Source organism: Cibotium barometz, chromosome 3 (genome assembly GCF_041138505.1).
Source record: "Cibotium barometz isolate CiBa-2024 chromosome 3, ASM4113850v1, whole genome shotgun sequence".
In the NCBI taxonomy this organism is placed as follows: Eukaryota; Viridiplantae; Streptophyta; class Polypodiopsida; order Cyatheales; family Cibotiaceae; genus Cibotium; species Cibotium barometz.
Window position 1 is genome coordinate 57,953,917 of NC_141048.1, and position 19,832 is coordinate 57,973,748.

A 19,832-nucleotide genomic window follows, 5' to 3' on the forward strand; every position below is an offset into this window, starting at 1 on the left:
TGGATAGGTGGTGAGCGTTCTAGTTGCCAATGATGCCATAGATACTCTGATGAAGGAATGATTGGAAATTATGAATCAACCGGATAAATTGGAAGATTATGATCAGTGGTACTATGGTTTCATTAAAGGATTGTTTTAAAGTTAGCTGATGCTAAGAGAAAGGCAATTTCATATTGGGTGTGTAAGTGGTGTGGCTAGTTTTATGTTTGCATGAAATTTCGGCTAGGGGGTCTCGGAACTCTTTTCCTTGGTACCCGGGACAAAACCTAACCAAATTCCAAAATTGGATCCCATCACTACAGTGGTTGGGCGGTTGGCTAACCCATGGGATCGGATGGGGTTAGGCTGGACTGATGGATCCATAAATCGAGACTCAACTTTTGTTATTACGATAGATAAAGTAAATCCCGAACAGTAATTGTTCTATGGATAGGAATCAACGGCTGTGCCTCTTGAATGGGGAAAAAATCGTTGATCCCAATGATCCAAGTGCAAGTTTCTTCCTTGATCTAACCAAATATCTTATAGATGCAATTGGATCAGTTTGATCAGAAATGATCTTGACTACGTTAGAGTAAAAAGTTATCCTGGTGGAATCGCCCGTGCTTTCCGGTAAAGGAAGTTTTTCCGGGTTCGGTTTTGGAACAACCGACGGATTAGTCTCTTATCCGGATATCCGTGGGTGAGGCCCTGAGTGTGGGACCCCTGTCCCGCGCGAGAAGTGCTACTTCCGCTACTAGTACCCCGAATCTGTCACATGGTGGGGACAGGGATCTCACATATGTAAGGAAGGGGAGTTCTTTAAAGGAGGTGCATATTTCACATAAGATGAAGAGTTGAAAATGTACAAGGTTTATTAGTAAAAAACTATGAGCAATATTAAGAATTTGAGATATTTTGGGTATCCAAAAATAAGTAAATGCTCACACAAGATGAAGAGTTGAAAATGTACAAGGTTTATTAGTAAAAAACTATGAGCAATATTAAAAATATGAGATATTTTGGGTATAATGATTCCATTTTGACACATATGTAAGGAAGGGGAGTTCTTTAAAGGAGGTGCATATTTCACATGCTTGAATGAGTTTTAAACTAAAAAATAATGTGATATTTTTATCTCTCCTCTCTCTTGAACCAAACCAAATCAAAATGGAACCAAACCGAATAAAAAAAGTAACCAAACTAGGTCCAAATCTAGTCCAAATTCAACCAAACTGAATTTAGAAAATTCTAGAATTCAGTTAGCTTTGGTTAGAGCTTCCCTCTCCTATAAATAGAACATGAGTTCTTTGAAAAAAATATAGAAGAATTTTACTATACTAGAGTTATGCTGAAATAATGCTAATTTCTACTATTCTCTAAAATTCTCTCCAAATTGAAGAAATTGGAGCTTCCCTCTTTCTTCAATCCCCATTGGTGGCTCCATCAACATACTTAACCAATTGATTGGTTGGGGGCCTCTACTGTGAACAAAGAATCAAGCAAATTGTAAGGTAAATGGTGAATTTTGATCTTTTCTATAATTTCTCAATGCTTCTCTCTTCTCAACCACTCTCAAGCTTGAGAAGCTTAATTGGAATGGTTTTTGAATGCTATTGAAGTTAATTGATGAATGGTAGTGAAGAGTTAAATAATTTGATGAATACTATTGAAGTTAATTGATTAATGATAGTTAAGAATTACATAAATTTTCATTTATGCTTAATTCAAATGGTTTTTATGTAAATTCTCTCTCTCACTCAAGAAATGGTCATACTCATGACCCATTCTCAATCCAAATGAAGCTTTTCATAAAGCTTTTCCTTAATCCAAGATTAATCTATGCTTGAGGCCAAATTAATGGCTTTTTTCTATGCTTTTAGTTTATGTATATTGATGATTCAATCCATTTATGGATTAATGATCCAATTAGGGATCATTCTAATTATTTCCTTAATGATAAGCTTTATCCCTTAGAAAAATTGAGATTTATCAGTCATAGCAGAGCGGAGCTATGGCAAAAATTTTATAAAAATTACGCATAAAATAATTTCATTCAAAGCATGAAAAGAGGACTTCCTACCATATTCTAGGAATTATCATCCTAGATTAATTGAAAGATATTCATTGTAATCCTAGAGAAATTGATTTTTATATTATCATAATTAGATTTCATGCATAGAGGTATGCATAAAAGATTATTATTTTAATGTAAAAGTGTTACTTTTATCATATTTGAATTTCATGCATAGAGGTATGCATAAAAGATGATTATTTTATTATAAAAGTGTTACTTTTATCATATTTGGATTTCATGCATAGCGGTATGCATAAAAGATGATTATTTTATTATAAAAGTGTTACTTTTATCATATTTGGATTTCATGCATAGAGGTATGCATAAAAGTTGATTATTTACTTTTATCATAATTGAATTTCATGCATAGAGGTATGCATAAAAGTTGATTATTTTATTGTGAAAGTGTTACTTTTATCATATTGGATTTCATGCATAGAGGTATGCATAAAAGATATTCTTTTTATACTAAAAGTGTGATTTTTCATCATAAATGGATTTTATGCATAACTTAGATGCATAAGAGAAATTCTTTTATTCTAAAAGTGTAATTCCTACCAAATTGAATTTATGCATAAGAAGATGCATAAAGATTGATTTTTAATTCAAAAGTGTCATTCTCATCTAAATTGAATTTATGCATAGAAAAATGCATAAAAGATTGAAATTTAATTCAAAAGTGTCATTTTCATTTAAAATGAATTTATGCATAGGAAGATGCATAAAAGATTGATTTTTACTTTGAAAGTATTAATCTTCTTAAATAGAATTTATGCATAAATAAATGTGTAAAGAAATCTTATATCAAATATAAGAATTCTCTTGTATTCTATAGATATGAGATGTGATAGGATGTGATAAGAGGTGTATAAGATGTGATAAGATGCTTATGAAATAAGTTAGGAGGTGATAAGATGAATTAAGATGTGATAAGATGTGTATGGGATGAGGTAAGAAGTGTATGTGATAGGATAAGATGTATATGGGTTGTGATAGGGCGAGAATGGATGTGATGTAAAAGATTAGATGTGAAGGCATATGGGGTTATATGAATGGGAATGTGGAAATGGATGTATGTATGTGGATGTGTGGATGTGGAGATGAGAGTGTGGATGTATGAATGTGAAATTAGATGTATGCATGAAGATGTATATGCATAGATGTGAATGTGGATGTAGATGTGGCTGTATAGATGTGAATGTGGAATGTGGATGTGGATGTATGTATGTATGTGGATGTAGATGTGGATGTATAGATGTGAATGGGAATGTGGATGTGGATGTATGTATGTATGTGGATATGGATGTATGAATGAGGACGTGATAGTGGATGTATGCATGTGGATGTGGATGTATGGATGTGGATATGGATGTGTATGTATGAATGTGGATATGGGATGTGGATGTATAAATGAGGATGTGAAAATGGACGTAAGCATGTAGATGTGGATGTATGGATGTGAATGTGGATGTGGATGTGGATATGGATGTGAATATATGATATGTGATGTGAAGGAATCTGAAGTGAAGAGATGGAAAATGATGTGATTGGATGAGTACACATATAAATGGAATGTGGAATAAGTAATGTGGATTAATGAGGGATAATGTGGAAAAATGAGAGTTAATATAGAAATTGTATTTGTAAACTGTTTGTAAATGGCTGTTTTATGTCAAGAATGCTGGGAAAGCATTTTGATCGTCTTGTGATTAAGGTCGTGGAGACCTAACTGATAAAGTTGCAACTGTTGACGGAGAGTCAATGGAGGACATCTCGCGTAGCAAGGTCGGCCATGGTGAGCTTCCGGTACGGTGGATGAGGGACCAAGGAAGCGGCCTATGAGTGAAGCGCTAGGTCACCTGCGAAGGATCCTAGAGGGTGCTGACCATACGGTGCTCGGGCTCTGGGTCACCTAGGATACCCACGCGTGCGTCGAGGAAGATATTGGAACAAGGAGTAAGAGTTGTTTTGTGAAACCGGGCATGGATCTGGTTGATTGACCTTGCTGGTCTTCAATGGATGAGTCCATGGCTCTTTATATGGATCTGTTGGTTGATCTTGCTGATCTTCAACGAGAGTCCATCTTGATTTTTATAAGTGATTATATTGCCGAGTATTATGGGCTAGGAACTATTGAAAAGGCCCCTGAGTGGACAGGTGGTGAGCGTTCTAGTTGATGGATCCGTAAATCGAGACTCAATTTTTGTTATTACGATAGATAAAGTAAATCCCGGATAGTAATTGTTCTATGGATAGGAATCAACGGCTGTGCCTCTTGATGGGGAAAAAATCATTGATTCCAATGATCCAAGTGCAAGTTTCTTCATTGATCCGAACGAGTACCTTTATAGGTGCAATCGGATCAGCTTGATCAGTAATGGTCTTGACTACGTTAGAGTAAAAAGTTATCCTGGTGGAATCGCCCGTGCTTTCCGGGTAAGGGAAGTTTTTCCGAGTTCGGTTTTGGAAAAACCGACGGATTAGTCTCTTGTCCGGATATCCGTGGACGAGGCCCCGAATGTGGGACCCCTGTCCCGCGCGAGAAGTGCTACTTCCGCTGCTAGTACCCGAATCTGTTGCTCGGTGGGAACAGGGATCTCACAAACAGGATCTTTCTTTTATTTCAGAGAGGGGAATTATAAGATCAAAAGGGAAGGTTCTTACACCTGTACACCTCGAAAGGTGGAGGGAAGAATCTTACATCCTACCCCACTTAAAAAACGCGAGATGTCCTTATCTCGCAAAATTAGAGGATAACTCTTTTCCTTAAGATCCAACTGATTTTGGGGCTCCTTATAGTCTGGTGAACCCAACAGAATCCTGGGATAAAGATCCCTTATATAGAACTCATCATTAGATAACAGTTCACTCAGATTATAACATTCAAATCCTTATCACAATAATGGTCCATTAGACTAAACTTTCTATCTGAATAGTCCTCCATGGGAATTTTCAATTATACAAATTTTTAATTTGACATCCCTTAACTTGATCTACTGGGTCAAGTGTTAATATAGCAGCAATCTGTCAGCACAATCCACTAATCTCATAGTGATTTACTGAAGTCATTAACGTCATTCCAGTTATGAACATCATCATAGGGACTCGTCCCATTCATCCTCATTATGGTTTTGCTCAGCTTATTTCATTCCAGTTATGAACATCATCATAGGGACTCGTCCCATTCATTCTCATTATGGTTTTGCTCAGCTTATTACATTTCAATCAAAATTCAAGAATCATTATTTTTCAATCAGAATCCAAATCAACTCATCAATTTCAACCTGAATTTAAAAATCATATCAACCACATTCGAATTCATCATCTGGATAGCATTTATGGTTATAATTTCAAGTCTTAGATTTACTCGTATATACCACCAGTAAAGAGCTACAATTATACCCTCGTCGGTATATACGGGTAGTCATGATTCTTGGAATTATAAGGTAAGTACCATCATGTCTAGGCCTCAAGCAAGTCGCGGATTCCATGCAATTGCGGTACTTCCATCTGAAGACCCAATTATTAATTTATGAATTTCAGTCTGAATGACAATTTGTATGAATTTTATCACACAATTACAACCTTTTACTGCTTCTTCATAAATTTTTGACATTTTTGGCTTCTCGGTTGATCCACATTAGCTAATTTTCTCTGATACCAGCTGTAAGATCCGTGTCCCCACCGCGCAACGAATTCAGGGGTACTAGCAGCAACAGCGGAAGTAGCACTTCTTGCGCGAGGCATGGTCTCACACTCGAGGAGTCGTCCATGGATATCCAGACAAGAGACTAATCCATTGGTTCTTCCAAAACCGAACCCGAAAAAACTTTCCTTGCCCGAAAAGCACGGGCCATTCCTCCAGGATAAATTTTTCTCTGACGTAGTCAAAAGCCTTAACTAATTGAACTGATCTAACCAAACCCGTAAGTCCCAAGTCAGATCAGGGAAAAGATTGCACTTGGATCATATAGACTAACGCTCTTTTCCTCATTGAGAGGCACAGCCATTGATTGTTTTTCATAGAACAATTTTTGTCGGGGATTTAGTTCATCTATCGTACCATAATAGAATTGAGTCTCAATTTAGGGATCCATCAGTCCATCTAGTCCCGTGGGTTAGCCAACCGCCCAACCACTGTAGTGATGGGATCAAATTTGGTTAGGTTTTGTCCCGGGTACCAGTGAAAAGAGATCCCACGTCCCCTAGCCACATATTCATGCAAACTTAAAACTAGTCACACCACTTACACACCCAATATGAAATTGCCTTTTTCACAGAATCGGCATCTTCTAAAAACAATCTTTTAATGAAACCATTGTGTCACTGATCATAATCCTCAAAATCTCTGGTTGAGTCCTTATTTCCAATCATTCCTTCATCGGTGTACCTATGGCATCATTGGCAACAAGAACGCTCACCACCTATCCACTCAGGGGCCTTTTCGATAGTTCCTAGCTCATAGTAACTGGTAATATATTCACATATCAAAAATGGAATCTCCATTGAAGATCAGCAAGATCAACCAACGGATCCATATAAAAGAGCCATGGACTCATCCGTTGAGGACCAGCAAGGTCAATCAACCAGATCCATGCCCGAATTCAGAAAACAACTCTTACTCCTTGTTCTAATATCTTCCACGATGTACGTGTAGGTATCGTCGGTGACCCAGAGCCCAAGAACCGTATACTCAACAGCCTCTAGGATCCTTCGCAGGTGACCTAGTGCTTCACTCATAGGCCGCTTCCTTGGTCCCTCATCCACCGTATCGGAAGCTCACCATTTTAATCGAGCTGAGGCTGGTCAAGACCTCAGCTGACCTTGCTACGCGAGACGTCCTCCAATGACTCTCCGTCAGCTGTTGCAACTTTATCAGATTAGGTCTCCAGGACCTGATTCACAAGACGGTCAAAATGCTTCTCCAGCATTCTTGACATAAAACAATCATTTATCAAAAATACAGTTTCTATAACAAACTCTCTTCTTTCCACATTGCTCCACATCTTACCACATTTATTAATTCCACAACCATTTCATAAGTATTCCTATTCTCATCCAATCACATAATTTTCATCTCATCACATCTTTCCTCAATTTATCCTCATCAGATATCTCATCCACTGGCATCTACCCATATCCACATCTCATCACATCACATTCATTCACATCTCATCCATTCAGACCACATCACATTCACTCACATCTCATCCATTCAGACCACATCACATCTCATTCATTTTACCTCACATCTCATTCATTCACATCTATCCCGATTCACATCCCATCACATCACATTCATTCATATCCATCACATTCACTTTTATTCATATCCATCTCATTCATTCTCATCACCATTATATCACATCACTTCTATTCACATCATATCTTATTAATACACATCTCATCTCATTCATCCACATCCATCCAATCGTTCACATGTATGACTACTCACATCTATCCATACATTCATATCTATCACTTCACATCCACATATACTCATGTCACATCTCATCTCTTTACATCACATCACATTCTTTCACATACACATCTATATCCATTCTTTCACATACTCATTCACATCCATTCTTCACATACACATTTACTCACATCTCATTTCATTCATTTACATTCTGATTCACATTACATCACATCTCATCCATTCATTCACATTTATCTGATTCACATCACATCTCATCACATCTATTCACCTCACATCTCATCACCTCTATTCACATCACATCCATCCATTCATTCATTCATTCCCATCTATCTGATTCACATCCATCCATCCATTCATTCCCATCTATCTGATTCACATCACATCTCATCACATCTATTCACCTCACATTATTATCATCTCTATTCACATCACATCCATCCATTCATTCATTCCCATCTATCTGATTCACATCACATCTCACATCTGATCACCTCACATCTCATCACCTCTATTCACATCACATCCATCCATCCATTCACACATCTATCTAATTCACATCACATCTATTTACCTCTCATCTCATCACCTCTATTCACATCACATCTCATCACATCTATTTACCTCTCATCTCATCACCTCTATTCACATCACACCCATCCATCCATTCATTCACATCACATCCATCCATCCAATCATCATCTATCTGATTCACATCTATTCACCTCATATTCTCATCATCTCTATTCACACCACATCCATCCATCCATTGTTCTCATCTATCTAATTCCCATCACATCTCATCACATCTATTCACCTCATATTCTCATCACTTTTATTCATATCACATCCATCCATCCATTTGCATCTATCTAATTCACATCACATCCATCCATCCCCAATCATCATTTATCTAATTCACATCTTATCTCATCACATCTATTCACCTCATATTCTCATCACTTCTATTCACATCACATCTATCCAATCATCTATCTGATTCACATCTTATCTCATCACATCTATTCGCCTCACATCTCATCACCTCTATTCACATCACATCACACCCATCCATCCAATCATCTACCTAATTCACATCTATTCACCTCACATCTATTCGCCTCACATCTCATCACCTCTATTCACATCACACCCATCCATCTAATCATCTATCTGATTCACATCTTATCTCATCACATCTATTCGCCTCACATCTCATCACCTCTATTCCTATCACACCCATCCATCCAATCATCTATCTGATTCACATCTTATCTCATCACATCTATTCGCCTCATATTCTCATCACCTCTATTCACATTACACCCATTCATCCAATCATCTATCTGATTCACATCTTATCTCATCATATCTAATCGCCTCATATTCTCATCACTTCTATTCACAGAATTTAGACATAGAATTTAAGAGGATTCTAAATTTTTATATAAATATTCTTTACGCATCTATTTATGCATAATTTAAGGAAAATAACACTTTTGAAATAAAAATAAATCCTTTATGCATCTTTCTATGCATACATTTAATTTTAATGAGAATAACTCTTTTGAAATAAAAATAAATCTTTTATGCACCTTTCTATGCATAAATTTAATTTTTATGAGAATGACACTTTTGAAATAAAAATAAATCTTTTATGCACCTTTCTATGCATAAATTTAATTTTTATGAGAATGACACTTTTGAAATAAAAATACATCTTTTATGCACCTTTCTATGCATAAATTCAATTTTAATGAGAATGACACTTTTGAAATAAAAATAGATCTTTTATGCACCTTTCTATGCATAAATTCAATTTTAATGAGAACGACACTTTTGAAATAAAATAAACTTTTTTATGCACCTTTCTATGCATAAATTCAATTTTAACACTTTTGAAATTAAATAAAACTCTTTTATGCACCTTTCTATGCATAAATTCAATTTTAATGAGAAAGATAATTTTGAAATAAAAATAAATCTTTTATGCAATTTCTATGCGTAAATTCAATTTTTAATGAGAATGACACTTTTGAAATAAAAATAAATCTTTTATGCATCTTTCATAAATTCAATTTTAATGAGAATGACACTTTTGAAATAAAAATAAATCTTTTAGAATGCACAAACGGAGGAGATTACTCTTTTAGAATAACCTAATGATAAACTTTAGTTCCACAAAATTTAAGAAAGTTTTGCCATAACCTCCTTTGTATGGCTGACCATTTCTCAATTTTAACATTCAATTTATGACTTGAATTAATCCAATTTCAATTCTAATATCTCTAATCTACTCCATTTTCTAAAAATCAAGAGAGTAAACAATGAAAAGAGTTTAATCAATCTTTTAATTAAACTTTCTAGGATTAAGAAGGGCTGAATTGTAAAGAAGAGAAGGGGGTGGCCTTTCCATGAAGGCATAGCATCAGACTTGAATTCAACATTTACAAAGCATAAAATTTGAGAAAATCATAGATTTAAAATTTCATAATAAGTAAGAATTAAGCTTACATGGAGCTTGTAAGCTTTCCTTTGGCTTGAGGTATTGAGGGTTCTACTCTTGTTTGCAGCAAGAGTGGCCACCAAATTCACTTGGAGAGGATTAGGCCAAAAAATACAATTGAATTATCAAGAAATTCAATGTTAAATGGCTCAGGAAAGAAACAGAGTAACAGTGCATAAACACCATTAAGCTTTTACAAAGGGGGAGGCTTCTATTTATAGAAAAAATTGAGCCTCTAACCAAGCAAACTGATTCTAGAATTTTCCAGATCAGTTTGGCCACTTTTTGACCATTTTTTGGTCAGATTAGCTTACTTTTTGGATCTAGTTGAAACAGGAGAGAGGAGAGATGAAATATCTCATTATTTATGAGTTTAAAACTCCTCCACACATGTAAAATAGGCGCCTCCTTCATGAGGGAAAATTCCCCACACTGAGGTGTCAAAAATGCATCATTTCCTTTAAATATCTCTTCTTTTTTAACTAATAAACCTTGTCCTTAGTCAACTCTTCATCTTATGTGAGTATTTAATCATTTTTGGGATATTTTCTTTTATTCTTCAATTTATCTCCTTCCTTACATTTGGATTAATCTTATTGGTCCATAGGAACCTTAATCCAAAATTTTCAAAAAATATGGACCCTCAGGATAAGGTCCTTTTTACCTATTTTCAATTAACTCCAATTGCACATTGGAAAGTTCTTTCTAAATTTTTGTTTCAAGGGAAATCATTTTAAACACTAGCAGGATTTTTATATCCAAAAATATCTCAATTTTGAATTATATCCCTCTAGACATTTTCTCTCTCTCTAGGCCAAAAAACAAGGTAAAACAGGATCTTACTTTTATTTCAAAGAGGGGAATAATTATAAGATCAAAAAGGGAGGTTCTTACACCTGTACACCTCAAAAGCTAGAGGGAGGAATCTTACATCCTACCCCACTTTAAAAATGCGAGATGTCCTCATCTCGCAAAATTAGAGGATAACTCTTTTCGTTAAGATCCAACTGATTCTAGGGTTCCTTATAGTCTGCTGAACCCAACAGAATCCTTGGATAAAGATCCCTTATATAGAACTCATCATTAGATAACAGTTCACTCAGATTATAACATTCAAATCCTTATCACAATAATGGTCCATTAGACTAAACTTTCTATCTGAATAGTCCTCCATGGGAATTTTCAATTATACAAATTTTTAATTTGACATCCCTTAACTTGATCTACTGGGTCAAGTGTTAATAGCAGCAATCTGTCAGCACAATCCACTAATCTCATAGTGATTTACTGAAGTCATTAACGTCATTCCAGTTATGAACATCATCATAGAGACTCGTCCTATTCATCCTCATTATGGTTTTGCTCAGCTTATTACATTTCAATCAAAATTCAGGAATCATTATTTTTCAATCAGAATCCAAATTAACTCATCAATTCTCAACCAGAATTAAAAATCATATCAACCACATTCGAATTCATTATCTGGATAGCATTTATGCTTATAATTTCAAGTCTTGGATTTACTCGTATATACTTCCAGTAAAGAGCTACAATTATACCCTCGGTATATACGGGTAGTCACGATCCTTGGAATTATAAGGTAAATACCATCATGTCTAGGCCTCAAGCAAGTCAGGGATTCCATGCAATTGCAGTACTTCCATCTGAAGACCCAATTATTATTTATAAATTTCAATCTGAATAACAATTTGTATGAATTTTATCACACAATTACAACCTTTTACTGCTTCTTCATAAATTTTTGACATTTTTCGCTTCTCGGTTGATCCACATTAGCCAATTTGCTCTCATACCAACTGTAACATTCCTGTTTCCATCGCGCAATGAATTCAGGGGTACTAGCAATGGAAGTAGCACTTCTTGCGCGAGGTAGGGTTCCACACTCGGGGCCTCGTCCACGGATATCCGGATAAGAGACTAATCCATCAGTTCTTCCAACGAACCCGGAAAAACTTCCCTTGCCCGGGCGAGTCCTCTAGGATAAATTTTGCTCTAACGTACTCAAAAGCCTTAATAACTAATTGAACTGAATTGATTTCACCAAACCAATAAGTCCCAAGTTAGATAAGGGAAAAAATTGCACTTGGATCATAGAGACCAACACTTTTTTCCTTATTGAGAAGCACAGCCATTGATTCTTTTTCATAGAACAATTTTTGTCCAGGATTTACTTCATCTATCGTACCATAATAGAATTGAGTCTCAATTTAGGAATCCATCAGTCCAGCCTAACCCCATCAATCCTATGGGTTAGCCAACCGCCCAACCACTGTAGTGATGGGATCCAATTAAGAATTTGGTTAGGTTTTGTCCCGGGTACTAGGAAAGAGAGTTCCCAGGCCCCCTAGCCGGATATTCATGCAAACTTAAAACTAGTCACACCCACTTACACACCCAATATGAAATTGCCTTTTTCACAGAATCAGCATCTTCTAAAAACAATCTTTTAATGAAACCATTGTGTCACTGATTATATTCCTCAAAATCTCTGGTTGAATCTGTATTTCCAATCATTCCTTCATCGGTGTACCTATGGCATCATTGGCAACCAGAATGCTCACCACCTATCCACTCAGGGGCCTTTTCGATAGTTCCTAGCTCATAGTAACCGGCAATATATTCACATATCAAAAATGGAATCTCCGTTGAAGATCAGCAGGATCAACCAACGGATCCATATAAAAGAGCCATGGACTCATCCGTTGAGGACCAGCAAGGTAAATCAACCAGATCCATGCCCGAATTCAGAAAACAACTCTTACTCCTTGTTCTAATATCTTCCACGACGCACGTGTGGGTATCGTCGGGTGACCCAGAGCCGGAGCACCGTATGATTAGCACACTTTAGGATCCTTCGTAGGTGACCCAGCGCTTCACTTCATTAGGAACTCAATGGAGTCTTTTTGGGCCCTTTAATTTGCCATGAGGTTATGGAAATGTTTAACTTTTTGACAAATAGGAGCCCGCCATGTAAGCAAAAACCATGGGTTTGTAAGAGAGGTATAAGAGTGGTCAAAGGGTGCACTTTCCCCCCCAAAAAGGGGGGGCAATTTTACAATTTTCGGACCTCTATAACTTCTACATACAAGCTCCGATTTGAGCGGAGATTACAGATCCGTGATCTACGCATCAAGAGCTTTCCATAGATATGCTACATGATATGGTTTTATCAGCTAGATTTTAAATTCCATTTCCTCCCCAAAATTCAAATTCGAATAAAGTAGCCGTTTTGAAGCTTCAAATTAGAAAACGTTTCTTCTTAAGAGAAAAGGTTTGACTCCCTTAAACTGCCAAATAAAAGAGCCCAAGAAGACTCCATTGAGTTCCTAATGATAGGCCGTTTCCTTGGTTTCTCATCCACCGTACCGGAAGCTCACCATTTTAATCGAGCCGAGGGAGGCTGTTCTCAAGACCTCCGCCAACCTTGCTATGCGAGACGTCCTCCAATGACTCTCCGTTAGCTGTTGCAATTTTATCATATTAGGTCTTCACGACCTCATTCACAAGATGGTCAAATGCTTCTCCAGCATTCTTGACATAAAACAGTCATTTTCAAAAATACAGTTTCTATAAACGAACTCTCGTCTTTCCACATTGCTCCACATCTAACCACATTTATTAATTCCACAACCATTTCATAAGTATTCCTATTATCATCCAATCACATTATTTTTATCTCATCACATCTTTCCTCAATTTATCCTCATCAGATCTCATCCACTCGCATCTACCCATATCCATATCCACATCTCATCACATCACATTCATTCACATCTCATCACATCACATTCATTCACATCTCATCCATTCAGACCACATCACATTCACTCACATCTCAGCCATTCAGACCACATCACATTCACTCACATCACATCTCATTCAATTTACCTCACATCTCATTCATTCACATCCATCCCGATTCACATCCCATCATATCACATTCATTCATATCCATCACATTCATTTATATCCATCACATTCACTTTCATTCATATCCATCACATTCATTCTCATCACCATTATATCACATCACTTCTATCGACATCATATCTCATTCATACACATCTCATCTCATTCATTCACATCCATCCAATCGTTCACATGTACGACTACTCACATCTATCCATACATTCATATCTATCACTTCACATCCACATATATTCATGTCACATCTCATCTCTTTACATCACATCACATTCTTTCTTCACATACACATTCACATCCATTCTTCACATACTCATTCACATCCATTCTTTCACATACTCATTCAAATCCATTCTTCACATACACATTCACTCACATCTCATATCATTCATTTACATTCTGATTCACATGACATCACATCTCATCCATTCATTCACATTTATCTGATTCACATCACATCTATTTACCTCACATCTCATCTATTTACCTCACATCTCATCACCTCTATTCACATCACATCCATCCATCCATTCATTCCCATCTATCTGATTCACATCACATCTATTCACCTCACATTCTCATTATCTCTATTCACATCACATCCATCCATTCATTCATTCCCATCTATCTGATTCACATCACATCTCACATCTATTCACCTCACATCTCATCACCTCTATTCACATCACATCCATCCATCCATTCACCTCTGTCTAATTCACATCACATCTCATCACATCTATTTACCTCTCATCGCATCACCTCTATTCACATCTATTTACCTCTCATCGCATCACCTCTATTCACATCACACCCATCCATCCATTCATTCACATCTATCTAATTCACATCACATCCATCCATCCAATCATCATCTATCTGATTCACATCTATTCACATCTATTCACCTCATATTCTCATCACATCTATTCACCTCATATTCTCATCACCTCTATTCACACCACATCCATCCATCCATTCTTCTCATCTATCTAATTCCCATCACATCTCATCACATCTATTCACCTCATATTTCCATCACTCTATTCACATCACATCCATCCATCCATTCGCATCTATCTAATTCACATCACATCCATCCATCCAATCATCATCTATCTAATTCACATCACATCCATCCATCTAATCATCATCTATCTAATTCACATCTTATCTCATCACATCTATTCACCTCATATTCTCATCACTTCTATTCACATCACATCTATCCAATCATCTATCTAATTCACATCTTATCTCATCACATCTATTTGCCTCACATCTCATCACCTCTATTTACATCACACCCATCCATCCAATCATCTATCTAATTCACATCACATCACACCCATCCATCCAATCATCTATCTAATTCACATCTTATCTCATCACATCTATTCGCCTCACATCTCATCACCTCTATTCACATCATACCCATCCATCCAATCATCTATCTGATTCACATCTTATCTCATCACATCTATTCGCCTCACATCTCATCACCTCTATTCACATCACATCACACCCATCCATCCAATCATCTATCCGATTCACATCTTATCTCATCACATCTATTCGCCTCATAATCTCATCACTTCTATTCACAGAATTTAAACAGAGTTTAAGAGGATTCTAATTTTTGATATAAAGATTCTTTACGTATCTATTTATGCATAATTTAAGGAAAATAACACTTTTGAAATAAAAATAAAATTTTTATGCCTATTTCTATGCATAAATTCAATTTTAATGAGAATAACTCTTTTGAAATAAAAATAAATCTTTTATGCATCTTTCTATGCATAAATTCAATTTTTATGAGAATGACACTTTTGAAATAAAAATAAATCTTTTATGCATCTTTCTATGCATAAAGTCAATTTTAATGAGAATGACAATTTTGAAATAAAAATAAATCTTTTATGTATCTTTCTATGCATAAATTCAATTTTATTGAGAATGAAACTTTTGAAATAAAAGTAAACCTTTTATGCATCTTTCTATGCATAAATTCAATTTTAATGAGAATGACACTTTTGAAATAAAAGTAAATCTTTTATGGATAAATTCAATTTTAATGAGAATGACACTTTTGAAATTAAAAAAAAAATCTTTTATGCATCTTTCTATGCATAAATTCAATTTTTAATGAGAATGACACTTTTGAAATAAAAATAAATCTTTTATGCATCTTTCTATGCATAAATTCAATTTTAATGAGAATGACACTTTTGAAATAAAAATAAATCTTTTATGCATCTTTCTATGTATAAATTTAATTTTTATGAGAATTACACTTTTGAAAAAAAAAACTTTTATGCATCTTTCTATGCATAAATTGAATTTTTAATGAGAATGACACTTTTGAAATAAAAATAAATCTTTTATGCATCTTTCTATGCATAAATTCAATTTTAATGAGAATGACACTTTTGAAATAAAAATAAATCTTTTATGTATCTTTCTATGCATAAACTCAATTTTATTGAGAATGACAATTTTGAAATAAAAATAAATCTTTTATGCATCTTTCTATGCATAAATTCACTTTTTACTGAGAATGACACTTTTGAAATAAAAATAAATCTTTTATGCCTCTTTCTATATGCGTAAATTCAATTTTAATGAGAATGACACTTTTGAAATAAAAATAAATCTTTTAGAATGCACAAATGGAGGGGATTACTCTTTTAGAATAACCTAATGATGATAAACTTTAGTTTCACAAAATTTAAGAAAATTTTGCCATAACCTCCTTTGTATGGCTGACCATTTCTCAATTTTAACATTCAATTTATGACTTGAATTAATCCAATTTGAATTCTAATATCTCTAATCTACTCCGTTTTCCAAAAATCAAGAGAGTAAACAATGATCAATCTTTTAATTAAACTTTCTAGGATTAAGAAGGGCTGAATTGTAAAGAAGAGAAGGGGGTGGCCTTTCCATCAAGGCATAGCATCAGATTTTAATTCAATATTTACAAAGCATAAAATTTGAGAGAACCGTAGATTTAAAAATTCACAAATAAGTAAGAATTAAGCTTATATATGGAACTTGTAAGCTTTCCTTTGGCTTGAGGGATTGAGGGTTCTACTCTTGTTTGCAGCAAGAGTGGCCACCAAATTCACTTGGAGAGGATTAGGCCAAAAAAAAACAATTGAATTGTCAAGAAATTAAATGTTAAATGGCTCAGGAAAGAAGCAGAGTAACAGTGCATAAACACCATTAAGCTTTTACAAAGGGGGAGGCTTCTATTTATAGGAAAAAGTGATCCTCTAACCAAGCAAACTGATTCTAGAATTTTTCAGAGCAGTTTGGTCACTTTTTGACCATTTTTAGGTTAGTTTAGCTTACTTTTTGGATCTAGTTGAAATATGAGAGAGGAGAGATGAAATATCTCATTATTTATGAGTTTAAACTCCTTCACACATGTAAAAAAGGTGCCTCCTTCATGAGGGAAAATTCCCCACACTGAGGTGTCAAAAATGCATCATTTCCTCTAAATATCTCTTTTTTTAAAACTAATAAACCTTGTCCTTTGTCAACTCTTCATCTTATGTGAGTAATTACTGATTTTTGGGGGATTTTCTTTTATTCTTCAGTTTATCTCCTCCCTACATTTGGATTAATCTTATTGATCCATAGGAACCTTAATCCAAAATTTTCAAAAAATTTGGACCCTTAAGGTCCTTTTTACCTATTTTCAATTAATTCCAATTGCACATTGGAAAGTTCTTTTTGAATTTCTATTTTAGGGGAAATCATTTTAAACACTAGGAGGATTTTTATATCCAAAAATATCTTAATTTTGAATTATCTCTCTCTAGATATTTTCTCTCTCTAGACCAAAATAGGGTAAAACAGGATCTTTCTGTTGTTTAAGAGAGAGGGGAATAATTATAAGATCAAAAGGGGAGGTTCTTACACCTGTACACCTCAAAATCTGGAGGGAGGAGTCTTACATCCTACCCCACTTAAAAAATGCGAGTTGTCCTCATCTCCCAAAATTAGAGGATAACTCTTTTCCTTAAGATCCAACTGATTCTGGGTTCCTTATAGTCTGGTGAATCCAATAGAATCCTGGGATAAAGATCCCTTTTATAGACCTCATCATTAGATAACAATTCACTCAGATTATAACATTCAAATCCTTATCACAAAAATGGTCCATTAGACCGAACTTTCTATCTGAACAGTCCTCCATGGAAATTTTCAATTATACAAATTTTCAATTTGACATCCCTTAACTTGATCTACTGGGTCAAGTGTTAACAACAGAAATCTATGAGCACAATCCACTAATCTCATAGTGATTTGCTGAAGTCATTAACGTCATTCGAGTTATGAACATCATCACAGGGACTCGTCCCATTCATCCTCATTATGGTTTTGCTCAGCTTATTACATTTCAATAAAAATTCAGGAATCATTATTTTTCAATCAGAATCCAAATCAACTCATCAATTCTCAACAACCAGAATTTAAAAATCATATCAACCACATTCGAATTCATCATCTGGATAGCATTTATGCTTATAATTTCAAGTCTTAGATTTACTCGTATATATTGCCAGTAAAGAGCTACAATTATACCCTCGGTATATACGGGTAGTCATGATCCTTGGAATTATAAGGTAAATACCATCATGTCTAGGCCTCAAGCAAGTCACGGATTCCATACAATTACGGTACTTTCATCTAAAGACCCAATTATTAATTTATGAATTTCAATTTGAATAACAATTTGTATGAATTTATCACACAATTACAACCTTTTACTGGTTCTTCATAAATTTTTGACATTTTTGGCTTCTCGGTTGATCCACATTAGCCAATTTGCTTTGATACCAGCTGTAAGATCCCTATCCCCACTACGCAACGAATTCAGGGATACTAGCAGCGGAAGTAGCACTTCTTACGCGAGGCAGGGTCCCACACTCGAGGCCTCCTCCCCACGGATATCCGGATAAGAGACTAATCAATCGGTTCTTCCAAAACCAAACCCGAAAAAACTTCCCTTGCCCGGAAAGCACGGGCGATTCATCCAAGTTAAATTTTTCTCTAACGTAGTCAAAAGCCTTAACTAACTGAACTGATCTGACCAAACCCGTAAGTCCCAAGTCAGATCAGGGAGAAAAGATTGCACTTGGATCATAGAAACCAATGCTTTTTTCCTCATTGAGAGGCACAGCCATTGATTCTTTTCCATAGAATAATTTTTGTCTAGGATTTACTTCATCTATCGTACCATAATAGAATGGAGTCTCAATTTAAGGATGCATCAGTCCAACCTAACCCCATCCACAATCCTGTGGGTTAGCCAACCGCCCAACAACTGTAGTGATGGGATCCAATTAAGAATTTGGTTAGGTTTTGTCTCGGGTACCAGGGAAAAGAGTTCCTAGGCCCCTTAGCTGGATATTTATGCAAACTTAAAACTAGTCACACCACTTACACACCCAATATGAAATTGCCTTTTTCATAGAATCCGCATCTTCTAAAAATAATCTTTTAATGAAACCATTGTGTCACTGATCATAATCCTCAAAATCTCCAGTTGAATCCTTATTTCCAATCATTCCATCGGTGTGCCTATGGCATCATTGGCAACCAGAACGCTCACCATTTATCCACTTAGGGGCCTTTTCGATAGTTCCTAGCTCATAGTAACCGGCAATATATTCACATATCAAAAATCGAATCTTCGTTGAAGATCAGCAAGATCAACCAACGGTTCCATATAAAAGAGCCATGGACTCATCCGTTGAGGACCAGCAAGGTCAATCAACCAGATCCATGCTCGAATTCAGAAAACAACTCTTACTCCTTGTTCTAATATCTTCCACAATGTACGTGTGGGTATCGTCTCGGTGACCCAGAGC